This window comes from Macrotis lagotis, chromosome 1 (assembly GCF_037893015.1).
Source record: "Macrotis lagotis isolate mMagLag1 chromosome 1, bilby.v1.9.chrom.fasta, whole genome shotgun sequence".
NCBI lineage: Eukaryota > Metazoa > Chordata > Mammalia > Peramelemorphia > Peramelidae > Macrotis > Macrotis lagotis.
In genome coordinates, this window is record NC_133658.1 from 134,367,125 (window position 1) to 134,390,550 (window position 23,426).

Below are 23,426 nucleotides of genomic sequence, written 5' to 3' on the forward strand. Positions count from 1 at the left end.
AAAATTCCAAAAAATTACTTCAATGAGTAAGAAAAATTTGTAAGTAAATTCATATGGAGAAATAAAAAGTCAAGAATTGCCAGGAGCTTAATGAAAAAAGTGCAAAAGAAGGTGGCTTAGCCCTACCTGATCTAAAATTATATTGTAAGGTATCACTCATCAAAACTGTTTGATATTGGCTAAGAAATAGAGTGTTGGACTAAACTAGGTGTAAAAGCAGGAGATGATTATAGTAATCAGCTGTTCGATAAACCCAAAGAATCCAGCCATTGGGATAAAAACTCCTTCTTTAATAAAAACTGCTGAGATAATTGGATGTTAGTATGGAAGAAACTTAGATTAGACCAACACCTAACACCCTTTACTATGATTAGACCCAAATGGTTACAGGACTTAGACATAAAAAACAATACTATAAGCAAAGTAGAAGATCAAGGATTAGTTTACCTGTCAGATCTATGGAAAGCTTAGCAGTTTATGACTAAGGAAGAGTTGGAGAACATCACCAAAAAACAATTAGATGATTTCCATTACATTAAATTAAAAAGCTTTTGCACAGATAAAACCACTGTAACCATAATCAAAAGAAATGTAGTAAATTGGGAAACAATCTTTACAACTAATGATTCTGACAAAGCACTCATTTCTAAAATATACAGAAAACTGAGTCATATTTTTACAACAAAATGCCATTCCCAAATTGACAAATGGTCAAAGGATATGGAAAGGCAATTTACAGATAGGAGATCAAAGCAATCCATAGTCATATGAAAAAATGCTCTAAATCATTAATTATTAGAGAAATGCAAATTAAAGCTTCTCTGAGGTACCACCTTACAACCCTCAGATTTGCCAATATGACCAGAAAGGATAATGATCATTGTTGGAAGGGTTGTGGGAAATCTGGGACATTATTACACTGTTGGTGGTGCTGTGAACTCATCCAACTCTTCTGGAGAGCTCTTTGGAACTACACCCACAAGGCAACACAAATGTGCATACCCTTTGACCCAGCAATACCACTACTGGATCTATATCCTGAAGAGATGATGAAAAATGGTAAAAGCATTACTTGTACAAAAATATTGATAGTAGCCTTGTTTGTGGTGACAAAGAATTGGAAATCAATTAAATGTCCTTCAATTGGGGAATGGTTTAGCAAACTTTGGTATATGTATGTCATGCAACCTTATTGTTCTATTAGAAACCAGGAGGGACAGGTTTTCAGGGAAGCCTGGAGCAATTTGCATGAACTGATGCTGAGTGAGATGAGCAGAACCATAAAAACATTGTATACCCTAACAGCAACATGGGAGTGATGTTCAACCTTGAAGGACTTGCTCATTCCATCAGTGCAACAATCGGGAGCAATTTTGCACTGTTTGCAAAGGAGAGTGCCATCTGTGTCCAGATAAGGAGCTGTGGAGTTTGAATAAAGTTCAAGGACTATCCCATGCAATTTAGAAAAACACAGATATCTTATTGTCTTATCTCTAAGCATATGATTTCTCTCATCACACCCAGTTTGGATCAAGGTACATCATGGAAACAAAGCAACGCCTGACAGATTGCTTTCCGTGGGGGAGTGGGGGGAGGGAAGTAAGATTGGGGGGAAAATTATAAAACTCAAATAATATCTTTAATAAAAATTAATTTAAAAAGGGCCTGCTTCTGGGCCAAAGTACTGGGGTTCTATAAAACATGCACTTTCTATTAAAGAAGACTCTCTAGTCTGCATATATATGTATATATATATGCATATATATATACATATACATATATATATATATATATATATAATTCTTAGTGCATTTCTATGGAAATTACTTCTAAGAAGGAGTCCAATCTGTGTATATTTCTACACTGGCACCCCAGGGATGATTAGAACATAGGTTTTGCTCCCCATTAGTGTCTTCTCCAAAAGGAAGGACAAGAATATACTTAATATAAAGTGTGAACAGAATTGGGAGAGATATTTATTTTTTCAAGAAAAAAAAGATTAGTTAGAGACAAAATACAAGCTCATATTGGCATAGAAACTTAAAACAACTGACTAAAGAAAGAAGAGCAGTAATGGTAACTTATACTTTTCCAAGTAATGTAACCTATACCTCATCAGAACATAAAGATGTTTTCAAGACTATACCTTATATCCTTATTATTATTATATCCTTATTATTATTATATCCTTATTTAGTGTTTCTATTTGAGTTTTATACACTGATCTATTTACACTATGAGGAAAGGAAGAGAGAAGAGGAAAGAGAGTAAGGAAACTTTTATTGGAAATATTTCTTCTGCAAGTCATTTTTTTTCTCCTCCCCCAGGTAATAGTATTTAATTTTTTCCATTTAAAAGTAAAGATAGTTTCAATTTTTATTTTTGTCAGATTTAGAGTTCCAAATTTTTCTTCCTCCTTCTCTTCCTTCCATCTCTACATGGTAGCAGATAATCTGATATTGTTGCATGTGTATATCATGTTAAATATATTTCCATATTAATCATGTTGTAAAAGAAGAATCAAAACAAAAGGGAAAAATGATAAAGAGATTAAAAGAAAAAATAAATTTCAAAAGGTAAATATGGTACACTTTGGTCTGCATTCTGACAGAATTCTTTATCCGGATGTGAATGATATTTTCCATAACAAACTTTCGTAATTGTCTATGATCAAACTTTTACTCAGAAAAGCCAAGTCCATCGTAATTGATTAACACATCATGTTGCTATTAATGGATAAAATGTTGTCTTTGTTCTGCTTTCTCCACTCAGCATCAGTTCGTGGCAGTCTTTCCAAGATATTTTTCCTGAAATATGATTGTTTTTGATTTCTTATGGAACAATAATATTCCATTATATTTATTTACAACAAATTCTTCAATCATTCCTCAATTGATGGGAGTTTCCTCATTTCTTTTTCAAACACAGAAAGAACTACTATAAATATTTTTCAGTGTGGGTCTTCTTCCTTTTATATTTTTGGGAAACATACCTAGTAATGGTATTGTTGGATCAAAAGGAATGCAGAATTTTATAGACTTTGGGGTATAACACCAAATTGGTCTACATGATGGTTGAATCAAGTCACTACTCTACCAACAATGCATTAGTGTCCTAGTGATTTTCTACAGTCCCTCCAATATTTCCCTCTTTTTGACATAGTAGCCAATCTGCTAGGTGTGAGGTGGTATCTTAGAATTGTTTTCATTTGTATTTCTCTAATCAATAGTGATTTAGATAATTTTTTCATATAACTATAGATAGCTTTAATGATCATTTACCAACAGAGGAGTGACTTATAATTTTATAAATTTGACTGGGTTATATACATTTTAGAAATGGGTCCTTTATCAGAAACACTTGCTATAAAACTTGTTTCTCAGCTTTCTTCTTTCCTTCTTACTGAGTTTTTGTTGGTTTTATTTGTGGAAACCCCTTTTTAATTTATTGTAATCAAATTATTCATTTTGAATTTTATAATATTCTCCATCTATTTTGGTCATAAATTCTTCCTCCTGTGGTAAATGTGGCAGATAAATGATTCCTTATTCTTTAATGACTATAATAATCTATTGTTTGTTTAACTCAAAAGCTTCTGAGATAAGAACTTACTATTTGACAAACTGCTGGGAAAACTGGAAAGTAGCATGGCAAAACTAGGCAAAGAACCACATCTCACACTCTAGATCAAAATTAGATCAAAATGGGTACAGGCTTTAAAAATATAAGGGGATACCATAGACCAATTAAGAAAGCACGAATGGTCTATTTGTTTAATCTATTGAGAAGGTAGAAGTTTATGATCAAACAAGAAGTAGAGAACATTATAATTTGCAAAATGGATGATTTTTGGTTAATATTAAATTTGAAAAATTTGCAAAAACATAAAAAATCACTGCAATCAGTATTAGAAAGTATGCAGAAAGTTGGGAAACAATTTTCATAGTTAGTATTTCTATTACAGGATCTATTTCTAACATATATAGAGGATCAAATCAACTTTATAAGATTACAAATCATTCTCATGATTAGGCAGATTTAATACAATAAAAATGTCAATTCTCAGATAAAGAAAATAAAGCTCTCTATAGTCATATAATAATATCCCCAAACAATTTTTAATTAGAGAAATGTCAATTGAAACAATCCTGAAGTATCGCTTCTCACCTATCAGATTGGTTAAGATAACAAAAAAGGAAAATCATCAACATTGGAAAGGACATGAGAAAACTGGAATACCAATATACTTTTGGCGGAGTTTTGAACTGATCTAACCATTCTGGAGAGCAATTTGGAACTGTGCCCAAGCGGCATCAAAACTACATACCCTTATTCCAGCACTACCATTACTATTTCTATAGCCCAAATACATGATATAAACTGGGAAAAGATCCACATATACAAATATATTTTAGTAGTTCTTTTTGTAATGACAAATTGGAAATTAAGGATAGTCTTCAATTGGAGAATGGGGGAACAAGTTATACTATATGAATGTAATGGAATACTATTGTTCTGTTAGAAAAAAATGAGCAGTCAGACTTTAGAAAAGCCTGGAAAGACTTTCATGAACTGATGCTTAGGGAAGTGAGCAGAGCTAGAAAATTTTGTACACATTAACAGCAACATCATGAGATGATCAACTATGACAGATGCAGCTCAGGACAATCCTGAAGGAAATGTTATGGAAAATGTACTCCCTATCCAGAAAAGAAGCTCTGAAGTCTGAATACAGAGTAAAGTATACTATGTAGATTTCTAAAATTTTCTTTGATTTTTTTCTTTCTTTTTTCTTTTTCATGGTTTCTTTCCCTTTTGTTCTAGTTTTTATTTCACAAAATGAATAATAGAGAAATATGTTAAATATGATTGTGTATGTACAACTTTCACCATATTGTTTGTTGCCATGGTAGGGGGGGATTGGAGGGTGGCAGAAAAATGGAGAACTCAGAAACTTGTTAGTGTATATAATTGTATATAATTGGAAAAAAAAATAAAAAATACATAATGAAAAAACAATTCTAGATATAGGCTTATGTATTTAGCTATAAGAGGGAATTGGTGAATATTTATCAAAAAGTCCTTTAAAAATATCCACAGCTTATAGTTTTAAGTTTAATCTGCTTTATAAATATTTTTTACCCATTGATAGTAAAGAAGGCTTTTATTTGTAAAATTTGATAATTTCCTAGTTGTAAGTACTTACTTTGAAAATTTAATAATTGGTTTTTCAAGAGGTCAAGCTTATTTTATTGTAGCCTTGATTGACTTTCAATTGCTCAGCAGGTCCATCTGAGATGAAGAAAAGGCAAATACTGGACACCTAGAGTTCAAGAAGCAAGTATATAATGACCTCCTTTGGAAACATCAATTGAGTCTAAGTTTTTACTTTTCAGTTGCTTGGGTTCTGGATAGTAGACAGTGTTCTCATAAACCCCATCACCAATGGAGTGAAACAAGGTTGTTTCCTTGCTCCCTATAATTTTTAGTATGATGTTTTCAGCCATGTTACTAAATGCCTCACTGAGGACAAATATGGCATCAAGGTTAACTATATAACACTTATGAAAAATACTTCAATTTGGAAAAGCTACAAACCAAGATCAATGAGGAGGTAGTGTTGGTATATAACTTTCTGTTTGCTGAGTATTATACAACCATCTCAGCTCTGGAGCTGAGATGCAGCCAAATATGGTTTGGTTCTCTGTTGCTTCTGCTAATCTTTGCTTAACAATTAACACCAAGAAAACACAAGAGTTCCATCAGTCAACACACACCATACATTAATGGAAATATCAGGTACAGTAAATTAAGTTTTGAATACTGTAGATAAGTTCACTTACCAGGGAAATTTGCTTTTCAGAGAGATATACATTGATACAGAGATTGATATACACATTTCCAGAACTAGCTCAGTGTTTGGGAGACTATGGAGAGAAGAGGTATTAGACTGCCTACCAAACTGAAGGTCTAAAGAGCCATTGTGCTGCACTCGTTGCTGTATGCCTATGAAATTTGGGCAGTTTACTGTTGCCATGCCAGGAAAATGAATAGCTTCAATTTACATTGTCTTAGGAAGATTCTGAAAATCAGCTGGCAATTTAATATACCAGGAAGAGAGATGCTTTCTTTAGCTAAATTACCAAGCATACAAATGTTACTAGAGATAATGTATTTCTTATGGACTGACCATGTTGTTCAAATTCCAACCATATTGTTTGCAAAAAAAAGACTATTTTGTGGAGAACTCACACAAAGCAAGTGCTCACAGAGGTGTCACTATAAGTGATAAAGAGACACTGTGAAGATTTCTCTAAAGAGCTTTGTATTGTACAGCAAGGCACAGACTACACAACATGACATGTGATCATAAGAGATGAATCTGTGCTGTTTGAGCAAGGCAGAATTGAAGCAGTTCAAAGAAAATATGAGATGTGTTAGTTTAGACTAACCACTCTTGTTCACTTGGATTATTTTTATCCAACCTGTGCTAAAGCATTCTGAGCTCATATTAGTTTGCCAGTCACAGTGGACATACTGAAACTTGTTTCTAAAATAGTCAATTTGGTCTTCTTTGATAATGGTTGACAGTAACTCAAAGTTACTCCAGCACTATCACCATTGCTAGATAGAAGCAATCAGTAGTTTTGTTTTCCCTCATTCTATTTGTTGAGTTATCATAACTGATTATCTGTAAGGATGGAAGAAAACCATATTTATTCTCTGAGACACTCCCAGTTACAAGGAAAAAGAAAATGGCTTTTAGTTGGTCCTATGAAACATCAAATTAGGCCAGCCATAATCACATAATGAGTCAGAGGTAGCAAACAGACTACAAAGTGATTGTTGATGGTGGGGTCAGGAAAATTCCAAGTCAGGAACCAGACACAAATGCAATTGGAATATATATAATTAAATAAATATATACATATATATCTCATACTTTATATATATATATATATATATATATATATATATATATATATATGCAGTTATCTAAGTCAAGATACAGACTTCTGGCATCTGTATGTATGGCTATTTTGGTTCTAGTTCTATTTAAGTTTGATAGCTGAGCTCTTTGGAATAAATACCTGAAGCAAAATGAAGAGGAAAAAGTGTAGGGAAAATTCTATTTGAGATATTCAAGCAAAGCATCCTAAACTGTGTCAAGAGACCCAAGTTACCTCTACTATTGACTCTGTATATAATTAGACTACTCACCTTTCTACTCAGCTTCCTCATATTTAAAATGAAAATGGGATATTTCAAATTTTGCAGTGATAGTTCTGAGAAACATTTCATCAGTAAGAGATTCTTTTCCTCCTCTTAAGAAATAAGTTACATATGTTTTTTGAATAAGGCCATCAGTTGGACTACAAGAGAAATGCTAAACTTGTGGTTATTTCAAATCATTCTCACATGAACCAGAGAGATCTTAAAGTTGTATTAATTGTACACTTTGACAATATATTGTGTTAAATAGTTAAGACAGAAAGAATAAAATGAAAGCTAAAATCAAGGTGTCAAAATGAGTGAATATGTGAATTTTGTAACAAAAATAGGAAATTTAGAAGCATGCATAGGTATGGGTATAAAGATAAAATGTATGGTTTTCACCACATTGAGTTTGAGGTGACAGTGGACAATCCGGATGAATATGTTTGATATAAGGTTAAGAGGAAAAGTCAAAACTGGAGATATATAAGTAGGAGTCTTTTATTTATAAATATTAGTGAGAACTGCTAAAGCAAAGGAGACTATCATGGAAGAATATTCAGAGAAATGAAACAAAATTTAAGAATAAAATAATATGGCATATGCAAAATTCAGGAATTGTTAAGAGGTACCAATAAATGTGTATTTAGAGGAGTAGAAGAAGAGCCAAAAAAGTATAATGCCTCTGATGCCAAAGATAATGATATTATCTAGAAGAATCTGGTGGTTATTTGGCAAAAGAAGCAGAAAGGTCAAGTTTATAGGATGAGGACTAAAAGAAAAGTTCTTTAGAATTTAAGAATTAGCAGGTAATTGGTGATCTTTAGGAAGTTAATATCGGTAAAGTTATTAGAATATAATGTGGAATTTTTGAACTTGAGAAATGAGTGGAAAGTTAATGAAGTAGAAGCAAAAAATTTAGACAACTTTTTCAGGTTGTTTGTCAATGAAGAGGAGGAGAAGAGTAGCTGAAAGACATAGAAAGATTACTACATGATCTTCTTACAACTACAGAGACCTGAAAAGGATTAGGTTTATAAGACAGAAATGAAATTAAGTCAATAGAGGGTGAAAATGAATCTAATAATAGATGACTGATGGAGGTATGATAAGGATATGAGTAAGAAAAAACTGGAAGGGTCCTTAAAAGCCAACAAATGTAACACCTCATTTTATAGATAAAGAACTGAGACTCAGACAGGATAACTGGCTTACCAGACATATATCTTATAACTAGAAGAATTAAAATTCATATTTTCTTCAATTAAGTCCAACACTTTATCCACTGTACCTCCTGATGAGGAGGAGTGTTGGAATTAAAAAAAATGTTGGGAAATTGACCTTAATAGGGGTCTTTAATACAGTAGGGGAAAAGGGATTAAAAACTTCAACTTTGAAGAGCAAAGAAAGACAATGGCCTTATCTTTGGTCAAGTAAAAAGTGTACCTTATGAACTTCAAGAAAAGATATGTGATGGAGCTGGGAATTTGAAGAGAGAGAGAAAAAGACTTGAGAGATTTCTGAGGAATGATATAGGTAATCAACGAGAACTGAGTAGAAACATTTATTGAATAGCAGTAAGGGAGCATAGTTTGGTCTAAAGGGAGAAATCAGACATATTACTTCCTTCAACAAGGTTTGATGATGAGGATGATGTTTATCCTTTGCTCTATATGAAGACCATGACATTAGGGAGGTGATGCCATGACAAACACATGGATTGGATTTGATTGAGGGGGTACTGTATTAAGTAAGTAGTCTCACTTTCTCTTCCAGATCAATCTGGATACAGTAGCCAGATATGAATCAGGATGACAAGAGATGGTTTTGGATTAAAGGGAATCAGAGTTATTTGACTTACACAAAGTCACTCAGGTAGTAAATGTCAAGTGGCTGAGGCTGAATTTGAACTTAAATCCTCCTGAATCCAAGGCTAGTACTTTTTTGCAACCTATTTGTCCATAATTTTTTTAAATTTTTTATTATTATCATTTTAATTAATTTTCAAATAATAAGCAAAGAAGAGAGAACATGGAAGGAAGAGAAGGGAAGAAAGGGGGAAAGAAAGAAGACAGAAAAGAGTAAAAGAAAAAATGGGAAGAGGAAAGTAGAGGAAAGAAAAGATTTGGAGGGGATAGTACATTTCATCAGGAAGGAGAGGCTAGGGGTAGTGTGGAGAAAAGATGAGAAGATATGAGAAGAAATTGGCAGCAAGGAAAAGATAGAAGAGATAAGGGGAAATCTGATATTCGGGTTAATCAGAATTGAGAAACAGGGCAGTGATCACTTAAGTGGGACAGAGTTTCATAAGAAAAGATAGTAGAAGAATCATAGAATTACATTCCATAGGGTCAAAATGAGGTAAATTGTCATTATTCACCAGATTCACTATTTGCAATTCCTAGCTATAGAACAGAATAACAAATCCTTCACAGCACATCCAGAAGTCTGTCCAAGTCACCTTCTTGTCACCTATTCTTTAAAAAAATCATTTATTTATTTATTCATTTATTTTCATACATATGCACATGTATATTTTTAAGTTACAAAATTTCCTTCTGCCCTCCCTTGCCACCCTCCTCCCCCCAAGGGTGAACAGTCAGGTTAGTATTGCACAAACATATTTTGGATAAACATGTTTACATATTAGTTATTTTTGGTATGAGGAATTAGTATTAAGGGAAAGAGATACATAACAGATAATTTTTATAAAGTGTTTAATAGATTCGGAAAAGGTAGTTTTTCTTTTCTTTTTGTTTTGTTTTGTTTTTCTGCCTCTCAATGGGGATAACATTGTCTATAGCTGGTCTAATATGGTTGTCCTAGTTCTCTGAACTGCTAAGAGGAAGAGTTTCTATTGAGGTTAATCATCTCACAATGTACTTGTTAATGTTTACATTGTTCTCTTGATTCTCCTCCCTTTGTTCAGCATCAGATGCTGTAGATCATTCCATGCTTCTCTAGAGCCCAATCATTTATGTTTTCCTACAGAACAATAATATTCCACAGTATTTATGAACCATAACTTGTTTAGTCATTCTCCTTTTGATGGGCATCACCTTAATTTCCAATTCTTTGCCACTACAAAAAGAGCAGTTATGAATATTTTTGGAACATGTAGGACTTGTCCCGTTTTTTTTTATAATTTCTCCTGTATATAGACCAAGAATTGGAATTTCTGGGTCAAAGAGTATGAATCGTTTTATTGCTCATTGGCATAGTTCCTCATTTATCTCCAGGATGGTTGGATCTTTCCACAACTCCACTTGCAATGCATCAATGTGCCAATAATTCCATACCTTCTCTAACTCTGGTCATTTTCCCTTTTTCTCATCTTGATCAATCTGATAGGTGTGAGATGATACCACATTGTTGTTTTAATTTGCATTTTTCTAATCGATAATGATTTGGAATAATTTTTTCATTTGATTATATATATCTTTAATTTCTTCATTAGAAAACTGTCTATTCAAATTCTTTGACCAATTATCCACTGGGGAATGACTTATAACCTTATAAATGTGATGCAATTCTCTATATATTTTAGAAATGAGATCTTTATCATAACTCCTAGTTGTGAAGATTGTTTCCCAGCTTTCTGATTTCCTTCTATTTTTGGCAGCATTGGTTTTATTAGTGCAAAACCTTTTAAACTTAACATAGTCAAAATCATTCATTTTGCATTACACTATGTATTCTAATTCTCATTTGTTCATAAATTTATCCCCTTTCTATAGTTCTAATAGATAATTTCTTGATCTATTAATTTATGTATGGTGGGATCCTTTATCTTGTGATCTACTCTCCTCTGACTATACATATTATCTTTACCTCCTTGAACTTCTTGGTTTGGAAAGCATAATGAAATCAATGCTATCACTGCATATAGGGCATGGTAATAGATTCTCCTAATGTTCAACTCAGCATCCCTTTGATTTATTAGACCAAAACACCTTTCTCTGAGCATTATTCTGTTATATGGATGAGTACTATGCTAATTGGTAGAGGAACAAATTTTTAAAAAAAGATAAATTCCTTCTATCAGAATGTAGTTCTTTAGGTTTAGAACTGCCTCATTTTTACTTTTATATTTCCAGTATTAAGCATAATGTTCTAGGTTCTTTTTAATTAATTCATTCAAGAAAACCATAACTTGGGAGAGAGAATGATATGAAGAGGACTAAAAGACTAGAGGCCATAATGAGGGTGAAAAGGAAGCTTATTTTGAAGAGGGTGAAGAAAAGAGAAAGAAAGTATACTTCTCTGGTGAAATTTCATTGCTGAGAACCATCCCAATATGTGAGTGAAATGGAAGTAGGGTTTACCAGACTTAAAAATAGGTTGAAGGACTATGATATCAGATTATTGAAGTCCCTGAAGATTATGTGCAAATGAGATGAAGCAGAATACTCTAGACTATAGACTGGATCACTGCTGAAACTGGAAGTGCATTCTACAGGTCTCTTTATTAGGTTCCTGAAACTTAGTAAAACCAACAAAGTGGCATCTAATTGATTCTTGGCTTTGATCTATTGTTCTTAAGTCTTTCTATCCACTTGCTACCAAAATATGCTTTCCAGTGCACATATCTGATTATTATTTCTCTGATTAATAATCCTACTGCTTCTTAGATAAAAGAAAATATTCTCTTCTTGAAATTCAAAACTTTTTTTTACAAATCTGAATTTTACCTTATAATGAAAATGCATTATACAATTTCCATTCATTCCAAGGTAAATGGTCCTATTTTCTCTTGCCTAAGAATGTTCCAGATATCATATCTTTGCACAAGCTGTCCCTTATGCCAGGAATGTTTCCTGATCCCCCTAGTTAATTGTTTCTCCCTAGCATACAATTATATAGTTATTGATCTATTTACATATTTCATGCTTATAGCAACAAATAAATTCTTTTTTTATCCTATGATATGAGATATATGTTAGTGAAGGGGAGGGAAGGTAGTAGATTAAGATATATTAAAAATAAATCTATAAAAACGAAATTTCTAAACCTATGTTGCTAAAGGATGTAACTTCCTCGTGGAAACAATGAAGTTATAACTTTTGCATCTCTATCCCCAAAGCTTAGTATAGTGCTTTCTACACAGTCGGCATTTAATGAATTCTTATTGGGTTGCATTAGATCAGATACATCGTGTAAATTTTCTTGCCCGTCAACCTTGGAGAACTCTTCTGAGGATGCATGACCAGGTCTTATTTTAGTTAGTTTAAACAGGCCAAAACTCAAGGCTAGCCTGCACCTGATCATCAGTTCTTCACAGCCAATATCAAATGCCTGAACAAGATGAATGTGATTTATATGCAGATTACTGGAAGTAAAGTGAACTCCTGACCCCCAGCTTCATTGTCTGGAATCTCCCCTGACTCTGGAACAGGGAATTTAAAATATTAATGCTTTGAATAATAAATCACAGTACATAGCAAATGAGGTACAGCTATAACAATTCTAAATTAGTTTCAGGTCCATTTTAACGATTGTTTGGCCATTAACTTGGGTAAACATAAAAATACGGGGGGAGGGCATGTAGAAGATGTATGATTTCTTTGTTACTTAGCTTTGTTTTAACTGAAGCCTTTGCAGAGATGTATATCATTTTAATTTTGGTTCCAGAGGCTTTTATGTAAATTAATTGCACTGGAGAATTGGCAAGAACATTTTATTCAATTTAGAACAGCAGTGATTATAAGCTTTACATTAATATAACAACAATTTAACAATGGTTGATAGATGGGCCACTGCCATGTAATTATCAAAAGTGAACCACTCTCTTGATCTCTAATTAGGTCTATAAGCAAATATAGTTTTGCTGGTACTAATTGCTGTATTACTGACTGGCTGTGAGGTAGCAGGTTAAGGTAGCAAGTTCAGGGTGTTGAGCATCCAAAGATTTTTCCTATTTTCTTATTTAATGGGTTATGTAATCCAATTATGCATGTTGGAGGGAAATAGACATTTTGGTGGATTAGAAAAAACTTTTTCCTCCTTGCTTTACTGCAACTGCATGTCTTGTTAACTACAAATGCCAATAATTCAGTTTAGAGAAAGTATATTAGTTTAAATATTTTCTCTCCTAGTACTGCCTCCAATCCTAAATCCTTTTCTTTATTAGAATCTTTTCTGCAATAAGGAGACTTTGTGATACCAGAAAGCATTCATGTTGATTTTAATTTACAAAATGCTTCCCCCTCAACTTTGGCTTCCATAAAGTTTTTTGGGATGTAGTCATTATTATTGTAAAGCATCTCTCTCTCTCTCTCTCTCTCTCTCTCTCTCTCTCTCTCTCTCTCTCTCTCTCTGCCTCTGTTTCTCTCTCTCCCTCTTATTCTTCCTCTCTCTTTGAAAAGTAAGTCATTTTAGAAGCATGGACTATATTTAAGGTTGTCATAAATTTGGACCAATATTTTATATAATTGGGAAAGTATGTGTCATAATGACCAGAGTGATTCATGCTCTTTGGGTATTCAAATAACATGCTAAGGGAATTTGAAAGGAATTTGCACAGAAGGTTGAGATTGCTGGACCAATTTGAAAGAAACAAGAAAATCCCTATTCTCAATTCCTTTAACAAAAAAAAAATAACAAACATTATATTATGAAAGAGAGATCAATTTACTTTGCTTAATATGTTTTTCCTTGTTGGTTAAGTAGGGACAAAACAAGATTTGTAAGGGAAGAAGGATGTTACATAAGCAACTAAGTGAATTTTAGACCTGTAAAAGACATTTAGAGTTGGACGTAACCTCAGAGATTGTTTAGTCCAATCTTCTCAATTTGAATCATTGAGGAAATAAAGATCCTAGGACTGATTTGTCCAAAGTGGAATCCAATTCATTGGATTCCAACTTTTATTATCATTTTACATTAATGTAGCTTCTAATAATCAAAGTTGACAAAACTGCCTTCTCTTCTTTGTATAAGGGAGACAGATAAGAAGCAGCCAAGTGGGTGGCTAGGTGGTGCAGTGGATAGAGCACTGGCCCTGGAATCAGGAGTACCTGAGTTCAAATCCGACCTCAGACACTTAATAATTTCCTAGCTGTGTGGTCTTGGGCAAGCCACTTAACCCCATTTGCTTTGCCAAAGGCTTAAAAAAAGAAGAATTTCCCTTTCTTTTAAAAGACAACATTGGACTAGATGTTGTTTAAGTACTCTTCAAGAACTAGCATATACTGATTTCATATTGACGTTTAAGATTAATGAAATGAATCTCTCCTGTAGGAAGACAAAAAAGGATTTATAACTCTTTGAAAGAACTGAACACAGTATACTAGATATGTTACCGGAGTGGAATACAATAGTTGAATCAGCTCCTTCACTGTGGACTTTATATTTCTATTAATCATGTTTTAGTTGACAAAAATAATAGACATGTAGCCTGAAAGAAGGTGGTATAATTTCTATACTAAGGGCAGAACCAAGATAGCTGAGTAAAGTCAAGGACTCACTGAGTTCTCCCCCAAATCCCTCCAAATATCTTTAAGTAATTAATAAACAAATTCTAGAGTGAAAGAACCCACAAAAATAAAGTGTAAAGCAATTTTCCAGCACAAGACAAATTGGAAGGTCAGCACCAGGGTGAGAGAGGACTATGTGCAAAACAGGTCACGTCAATGCAGCTCTGGTCCCCACAATCAAGGAATGGCATCAAGGAAACTAAATAAATGCCAGTAATATCAATTTCCAGGCATCTCAGATCATAAACACCAAAGATATGCAGAAAAGGTCTGTCACACCAAGGTGAGCATGGAATATAATTCAGTGAAAGCCCCAGAAGTCCAGGAACTGTTTGTGGGAACCACTGGATCAACAGCTGCAGTTGCAGCAAAAATTCAGTGGAGACAAAATTCCTTTAATACTGGTCAATGGAAAAGTTTGTACCAAAGCTCGCTGAAGAAAATAATTCCTTAAAAATTAGAATTGAATTCATAGCTGTGGTGGCAAAGAATTTGAAATCAAGTAAATATCCTTCAATTGAAGAATGGTTTAGCAAACTGTGGTATATGTATGTCATGGGACACTTTTGTTCTATTAGAAACAAGGAGGGATGGGAATTCAGGGAATCCTGGAGGGATTTGCATGAACTGATGCTGAGTGAGCTGAACAGAACCAGAAAAACGCTACACACTCTAACAGCAACACGGGTGTGATGGTCAACCTTGATGGTCTTGCTCGTTCCATAAGTGCAATAGCTGTCTGCAATAGAGAATACCATCTGTATCCAGATAAAGAGCTGTGGAGTTTGAACAAATTTCAAGGACTATTCACTTTAATTTAGGAAAAAAAACAGATACCTTATTGTCTGATCTTGTTATCTCTTATACTTTTTGTTTCTTCCTTAAGGAGATTATTTCTCTCTCATAGCACTCAATTTGGATCAATGTACAATATGGAAACAAAGTAAAGACTGACAGATTGATTTCTGTCGGGGTGGGGTAGGGAAAGGAAGTAAGATTGGGGAAAATTGTAAAACTCAAATAAAATCTTTAATAAAAATATTAGAATTGTGCTAATGAATTTGTGATAAATCAAGTAACAATAAAACAAAACCAAAAGAATGAAAAAAATAGAAGACAAAGTAAAACATCATACTGGAAAATGAACTGACCTGCAAAATAAGTCTAGGACAAATAATTTAGAAATTAATGCAGTGTCTTAAAGCCATGATCAAAATAAGAACATAGACATCATCTTTCAAGAAATTATCAAGGAAAACCATCCTGATATTCTAGAAGCAGAGTGTAAATCAGAAATTGAAGGAATCCACCAGATAGAAACAATTTCAGGATGATGGAGACACAAGGCATCACAATATTTAAAAGCTTCTACATTAAAGGACCATAAGGCTTTGAATATGATAATCTGGAAGGCAAAATAGCTTGGATTACAACTAAGAATCAATCATGCGTATTCTTTCTGGAAAAAAGTGAACATTCGATCAAATATTGGATTTTAAACTTTCCTGATGAAAAGACCAGAGCTGAATAGAAAATTTGACCTTCAAATATGACTCAAGTTAAGCATAAAAAAGGTTGAAGTTTGTATCTTCTGTTTTGTCTGGTTTCAACTCCACACACACAACACACACACGTACCTCTTTTACAATAATTTTATCTATTTTAAACTTATTACCATGCTAACAGGGTAGTTATGTTTTCCTGTGTAGACCACTGGCTTTGGAGTCAGGACTGCAGTTCAATTCCAGACTCATACCCTTGCCACTTATTAGCTGTGTGACCTTAAAAAAATTACTAAAACTGATTGCCTAACATCTATGGCCATTTTCAGTCAACTTGATTCATATCTGGCTAGCTGGATCCAGTTTGGTCTGGAGGAGAAAGTGAGACTGGTGACTTAGCATCCCTACATTAAAATTCAATTATTGTGCTTGCTATGGCATCACTTGAGGTTTTCAGTCCCTTTGAAACTGAAGGACAAGCATCATCATTACAATGCTGCTAACTCAAGCCTTAATTAATTGAAGGTACCTCATTGTTCTCTCCCCTCTGTTTTAAGGACTGGAGGACAGAGTACGAAATTTTAATTCACTCACAAGTCAAGATATCAGTATCTTCATGTCATCAGTTCTATTCCAGATTGAAAGCAACCACCACAACCATCACATTCATTCCAATGCTTTCCTTTATGGAGGACTTGAAATTGAATTCTCAGAGCACTCCACATTATATCTGTTGCCCTGTTTGATTTCAACTGCATCAAACAAAATGGTATCCCCTAGTGTTCTGGCTCCTCACCTCATCAACTCCACTATCCTGCCTCCTGTTGTGCATTGTCTCCTCTTTAGATTGTAAGCTTCCTGAAGGCAGGGACTGTCTTTCGTTTTAGTCACTAATTAGCAAAGTGTCTCACACATTTATGTATTTATTATATATTTACTGGACTATTGTATATAAAAACATAAAGTAAATTTTGATCTTCTAGTCAATATGGTAGAGAAAAGGCAGGTTTTGTTTTATACTTTCCTGCCTTTCTCTCAAAACCAACATTAATCAATCCTCTTAACAGATTTTAGAGTGACAGAACCCAGAAACAATAAACTATGGATTTGGGGGAATGTGAAGGAGGGAAAAAAGCATGGTAATGCCTAAGGCATAGAATAGAGTCCTAGGGCATCAGCAGCAGGGGCAGGTGGGTGGGGCACACAAGGTGGGGGACCAACATGAGGACCTCTTCTGTGGGAGTAGAAGTCTTTGCAGTGGTGTGATGGCATGGGGGGGGTGGTCTAAGACAGTTCCAACATGGCTGCCTAGGACCTCCACTTGGCCAGCTCAAGTGATCTGGATGACCTGATCCCCCAGGCCCTGGTGTTTCCTAACATAAACAACACATAAACAACCCCAGGTTTCACCAAGGACCCAACATGGTGATGGCAGGCTTCCCCACAGCAGTCTGTCTAGAGAGAGCCTTTGGTGTTTCCAACCCTGACAGCATAGTCCTATAGGAGAGACCAGAAAAAGTCCAGGTTGAAGGAATTGGGTAGCTGACATACCCAAGGCAAACAATCTGGAGGAAAACCTTTGGTGTTACATGCATTGTTGGTAGAGATGTGAATTGATCCAACAATTTTTGGAAAATAATGTGGAATTATGCTCAATCTGGTCATACCTTTTCACCAAGCAATACCATTACTAGGTTTGAATCCCAAAGAGATTGTGAAACATGGTAAAAAACCAAATAAACAAACAAAAATTCATGTACAAAAATATTTTACTAGCTTTTTCATAGTGGCAAAGATTTGGAAATTGAAAGAGGGTTCCTAAACTGGGGATTGACTGAACAATCTATGGCATATAAATGTGATGGGCATGTTTGTTCTATAAGAAATCATGAGGGATGGGACTGCAGAATAGCATGGAAACAGTTTCAACAACTGGTGCTGAGTGAAGTGAGCAGAACCAGAACATTAGTCACACTAACAGCAACGTGGGGTGATGATCAACTATGGTAGATTTGATCATTTCTGCAGTACAATAATCAAAGACAATACTAAATGACTTATGACATAGAATAATATTAATATCCAGAGAAAGAACTGTGGAGTTTGCATGCAGACCAAATTTTACTATCTTCAATTTTAAAAATAATTTATCTTATGAATTATGCTTTTTATCTCATTTTCTCTTCCATTTGCATGTGATTCTTCTTTCACAATATTAATAATATACACCTATATTTAGCATTCTATAAATATATATATATTTATACATAAATACATATATGTATATATATATATATATATATATATATATATATATATATATATATATATATATATATATACAGAGAGAGAGAGAGAGAGAGAGAGAGAGCGCACCTATATTACATTTCTTTCTGTCAGAGGGAGGTCAGAGTGAAGGTAGGTGGGAGAAATATGTAAAAAAAATGAGTGTTGGAAATTATCATTACATGTAGGTGAAAAAATAAATAAATAAACATTAAAAAAATTCCACTCTTACAATTTTACCATGCCCAAGTCACAAATTCCTTTATAAGCTTCTGTTTTACCATCTGTAAAATAATGATAAAACATATGCTATCTATCATATAGGGTCATTGAGATTCAAATGAAATTATACATTTATAAAAACAAAGCCTTACTTCAAAGTCATTTATATGTACCATTAATGCAGCCTTAGATCATAATATCACAGATCGTAAAACTCAAAGGCAATATAGAATTCAATAGTCAAACTTCCTATTTTTATAAATGAAGAAAATGAGCCCATAGTGGTTAAGTGTTTTGCCAAGGGTGACTCAGAAGTTTTTTGGGCTACTTTTATGGTGTTTGTACTCTACTTAAAAACCACGAGAAATTTTTCACATTTATATTTTACCCCATCAACCAAGAATTTACTGCTCTGCAAAATTCATCTTATATTGTCAGGGGAAAAGATAGATTTTTTAATGAAAAGAGGACTTCAAAATTCACCAAAAAAAGACCAGAACTGAGCACAGAATTCAATGGCCAAATACATGACTCAAGAGATGTATTAAAAGGTAAGTGAAAAGAAGGACAAAACAAAACAAAACCAGTGTTAGTCAAGGCCATCAAATTGTATACAACCCTAAAAGGGAAGATAGAACAATTAATGTACTTGTGAATTGTACTTCTCTTAGGATAACTAAAGGTTCCCAATATAATTGAAAAGAGTGGACTTAGAAGATATGGATATGGTTGGACCTTGGCTCTTCATTGAAGAAGTCCAAGATGATATCACTATGTCTGAGACAAAAAGCCCTGATGGAAAGCAGGGTTGTTTACTCTAAACTTAAGTGTCTCAGTTTCCTTTTCTCTACTCTAATTTTGCTGTGCTCATAAAGCTTAGCACTTTATCTTAAGTGAGACTTTAAGAGTGTCCCAATACTTAGAACCCTTTGAGATTCTTAAAATTAATTAAATCAGGGTTGGACTTAATCCAGACTTTACTTGACAAAGGGTTAATTATGTACTCCCAAGTGGAGGATGAGGGGAGAAAGTATGCTTTGGGTAAAGGGTATAAATAGTTCATGAAATGTTTTGACTTTGGATGATAAAAAATAAGTATATTCACTCAATATTATATATATTATATAATATATATATATACATATATATATATATACATATATATATATATACATATATATGGAGAGAGAGAGAGTTAGTTGACCTTTGGGAGTACAAGAATAAGAATTAATATTTTTATATTTTGAATTTCATCTTAATTGCCTCAGTAGATTGTCTGGGGAGTTAATTTGGTGTATACATTCTGACATACAGTATATTATATTAATTCTTTGGGGGTTTTTTGTTTATTTATTTGTTTTTCAATTACTGTGTCATCTGTAAATTTGGTAGTCAGGTCATGATCTTTTTTCATTTAAGTTATTAATCAATCAATCAGTCAATCAATAAATATATATTAAATGCCTTTTTTTTGTTCCAAAAACTATGCTAAGTAAGCACAGTGGATAAAAACAAAGAGATAAAAGACTTCCTTATTTAAAAGGGCTCCCAACCTATAAGCCAAAACAGCAAGCAAACAAATGTTAATTAATAGACTATTTGTAGGATATATAGGAAATAATTAACTGAGAGAAGGCACTAGAATTAAGAGGGATTAGAAAACTATTCTTGTAAATGATAAGATTTTAACTCATATTTGAAGAAATCCATGATATCCAGCAGATGGAGATAAGGAATGACTTCTTTTACTTGAAAAAATACCACTTCATTTTGAGTCCTTGTCTGCTAGATCTCTGGTAATTTTTCACAGTAAATAATTCCTTTTAAGAGATTAATATAGGGACAGCACAGAGTTCTTGGCTGAGGTGGGAAGTGAGTACAGCTCCTTCAGGAAGTGATGGAGGAGGATGGAGGGGAGGGAAGGGGGGAGGGAGGGGGTGACAGCAGGAGCCTAACAACTGAGAGCCCCAGGGTCAGAGACCCCCTTCTCCCCACCCCCCTACCCTCCTTCCCAATCCTTTCATTGTCCAGGAGGGTCCTGAAGACCTTCAGAGATGGATCTTCAGAAGCAGCTGACTACTTGCTGCTACCAAGTGCTTCATAATGAAGATAATAATTCAGAATCAGCTACTGTTGAGCCATCATCACCTTCAGCACAAATAGCACAAGCTTCTTCTGTACATATACCTGAGAAGGAGGTTTCTCCTCCACCTTATAGTGGCATTATTGTGGAAGCAGCTGCAACTTCAGAAACAGAAACTCACAGCGAATTTGATCCTGTGCCACCACCCTACAGCTACCTCTCTTCCTACATATTATGAAACAGAGAAGGTCAAAGTTGCTGCAATGGCAGCTGCTGCAGTAGAATCATGTCTGAGAGAATGGTTTCCTTCAAGAGATGACTTCAGTGATGCAGATCAGCTTAGAGCACGTAATGATGGTATCTTCATGCTGGCATTCTTCAGCCTCCTACTTTTCTTCAGAGGGTTTGTCTATTATCTTAAAGTAAGAAGCATGTCTGAAAGCATGATATCTGCTCAAAGAACGATATTTTTCTTCTTGTATTAGTGACTACATCAACCAGACATTCCTTTCCTATATCAATGTGAAATTTCCAGATGATCTGTATGCCTTCAACTATTAGAAGACTACTAACAACAAAAGACCAATTAGTGAAGAAAATAAATTGAATGACAGGGTGGTTTATACTTAAATACCATTTTTGTTCATTCTGTTAAATATTTGTTACCTTTTTTCATGCATGCTTCATTTAAAAGGAAAGAATTCAAATAAACAAAACAATTCACATAATTGAATAAAAATAAGGTACAGTTGGAATTGGTTAATCAGTGTTCGAGAACCTGAAAGATTTGAGTGATAAGCTCTCTTATAGCATATGTGTACCACTGATATGTTGATCTGAAGTTTAGTTTCATAAAAAATTTAATTTACTAAACAATTCAGATTAGGTAAGGCACACTCTTAATTAGTTTTATGGACAATAGATTCATCTAGTGATTATTCACATAGAATATCCTGTGTTATAAAGTTTACCAGAACTTGCAAAGCTATTAGTGAAGTTGTCAAGTTTTGACAAAGGCTATTACTTCATCTATCAAATCTCTTTTGCTCTGTAATTAACCATGCATTCATTTTTTTTTCAGATTACCTTCTTAGGCATTATGTCCAAATCATTTCCTAGTCATTTAAAATGATTTTAATAAATATGGAAAAAATATCATTCTATAGACAAATCTGCAGATAGATATAGACACTTTGGGTGTTGATGACATAGATTGTTTTGGAACAAAATTTCAGAGGAGGGTAAATGAAAAAAATGTAACTAAGTATCAAATAGTACCTAAGGGAGAAACTTAGTTTGTAGTATGATTCATGGTATTCAAACAACAGATTCTCTTAATAACACATCTGTTTTTTAAATTAATTTTTGAAATTATTTTTGAATTATATCAGTATTATTTTTAGTTAATCCTTAAAAAAAGAACTATCTTGGTAGATGTAGTAGGTGCCTTTTTAATAAACAATAAAGAATTTTTTCCCTTTAGGTGTTTAGCTAATCTCAGCTAACAAATAAAAATCTGCACTATAAATAGCTTCTTACTTCATAGTAATGCAGTTAAGTGTTGAGAAAATCATCTCTTGCACCTAGATGTGTATGAGACTTACAAATGAGCTTTTATGAACAATTGGATTCCAGATTGCAGTCATGAGTTAATATGTTTTGTACCTTTCAAAAACATTTCTCATCAGTTTTTGGTTTTTAAATTATAATTTTACTTTTTAATGTTGAAAATAGTGGAGTCTGAGTCAAATCATCAAAATTAATTTTAACTTTATATGTTTATGGGACATAAAAATGGCAACTATTGATCATTTCATTTATTATACTATGAAGGTTACTAAAAGTGTATTAAACTATGTAGAATGACATGTTCTCTACTTTATGAAATACAATTATGTTTTTCAAGTTTTGAATTTCATCTACCTACCTTTGTTTTTTCCCCCATTGTCTTTATGACTGACAAATGAAAAGACATAGTTTTGTTTTGCTAAAAAAAGAGATTAATATAAATCTTCATGTCAGTCATCAAAGAATCTAAGAAGTCACTGAAAATGGACTACAGCCTCAGAATATTTGCTTTTTATTGTTATTTGTAAGAGTTTTATTGAGGATCATTTTCCTAATTATTAACCCAGTTTTTGAAGTAAGATAGAGACATCAACCATTAAAAGTCACGTTTTCATTTAATGTTTAATCCTTTTATTTGAAGTTTTGTGATAGAATTTTTACCTTTTTCCTCAATAGAGCTTGTTCTTCTTATCCTAACCTAAAAAAACAGTCAGTCAATTATTCTTGCTCTCTTCTTCCTACTCACTTGCAACAATTGGGCTGCCCCTAATTGCTTCTGTGTAAGGGATCATACATGATCATGGCTGGGTACTGATTTTGCATTTAGCAAAAAATCTTTTTGTTGAATTTAATAAGTATTTGGTGCAAAGCAACTTCTAACAAGTGCATTTTGAGGATTTTACAGGTTCAGCGAATGAGTTCAAGACTTATGTGGCTATTCATGTTTTTATATGGAATCTATGAGACTCTTGGGGGTGTTACATTAGTAGTTTTACAAAAAAGGAGTTGTTATTTCATTAAAACGTTGAACTTATCACAGACTGCAGGGTGGCCACTTCTTGCCTATGTCAACAT

The 23,426-nt window shown here is 33.6% G+C and overlaps 1 pseudogene; it reads left to right on the top strand.

Annotated features, from left to right (window-relative positions):
* Positions 1–20,754: 20,754 nt before the first annotated feature.
* On the top strand, positions 20,755–21,268 carry LOC141514245 (NEDD4 family-interacting protein 2 pseudogene; annotated as a pseudogene).
* The last annotated feature ends 2,158 nt before the right edge of the window (positions 21,269–23,426 follow it).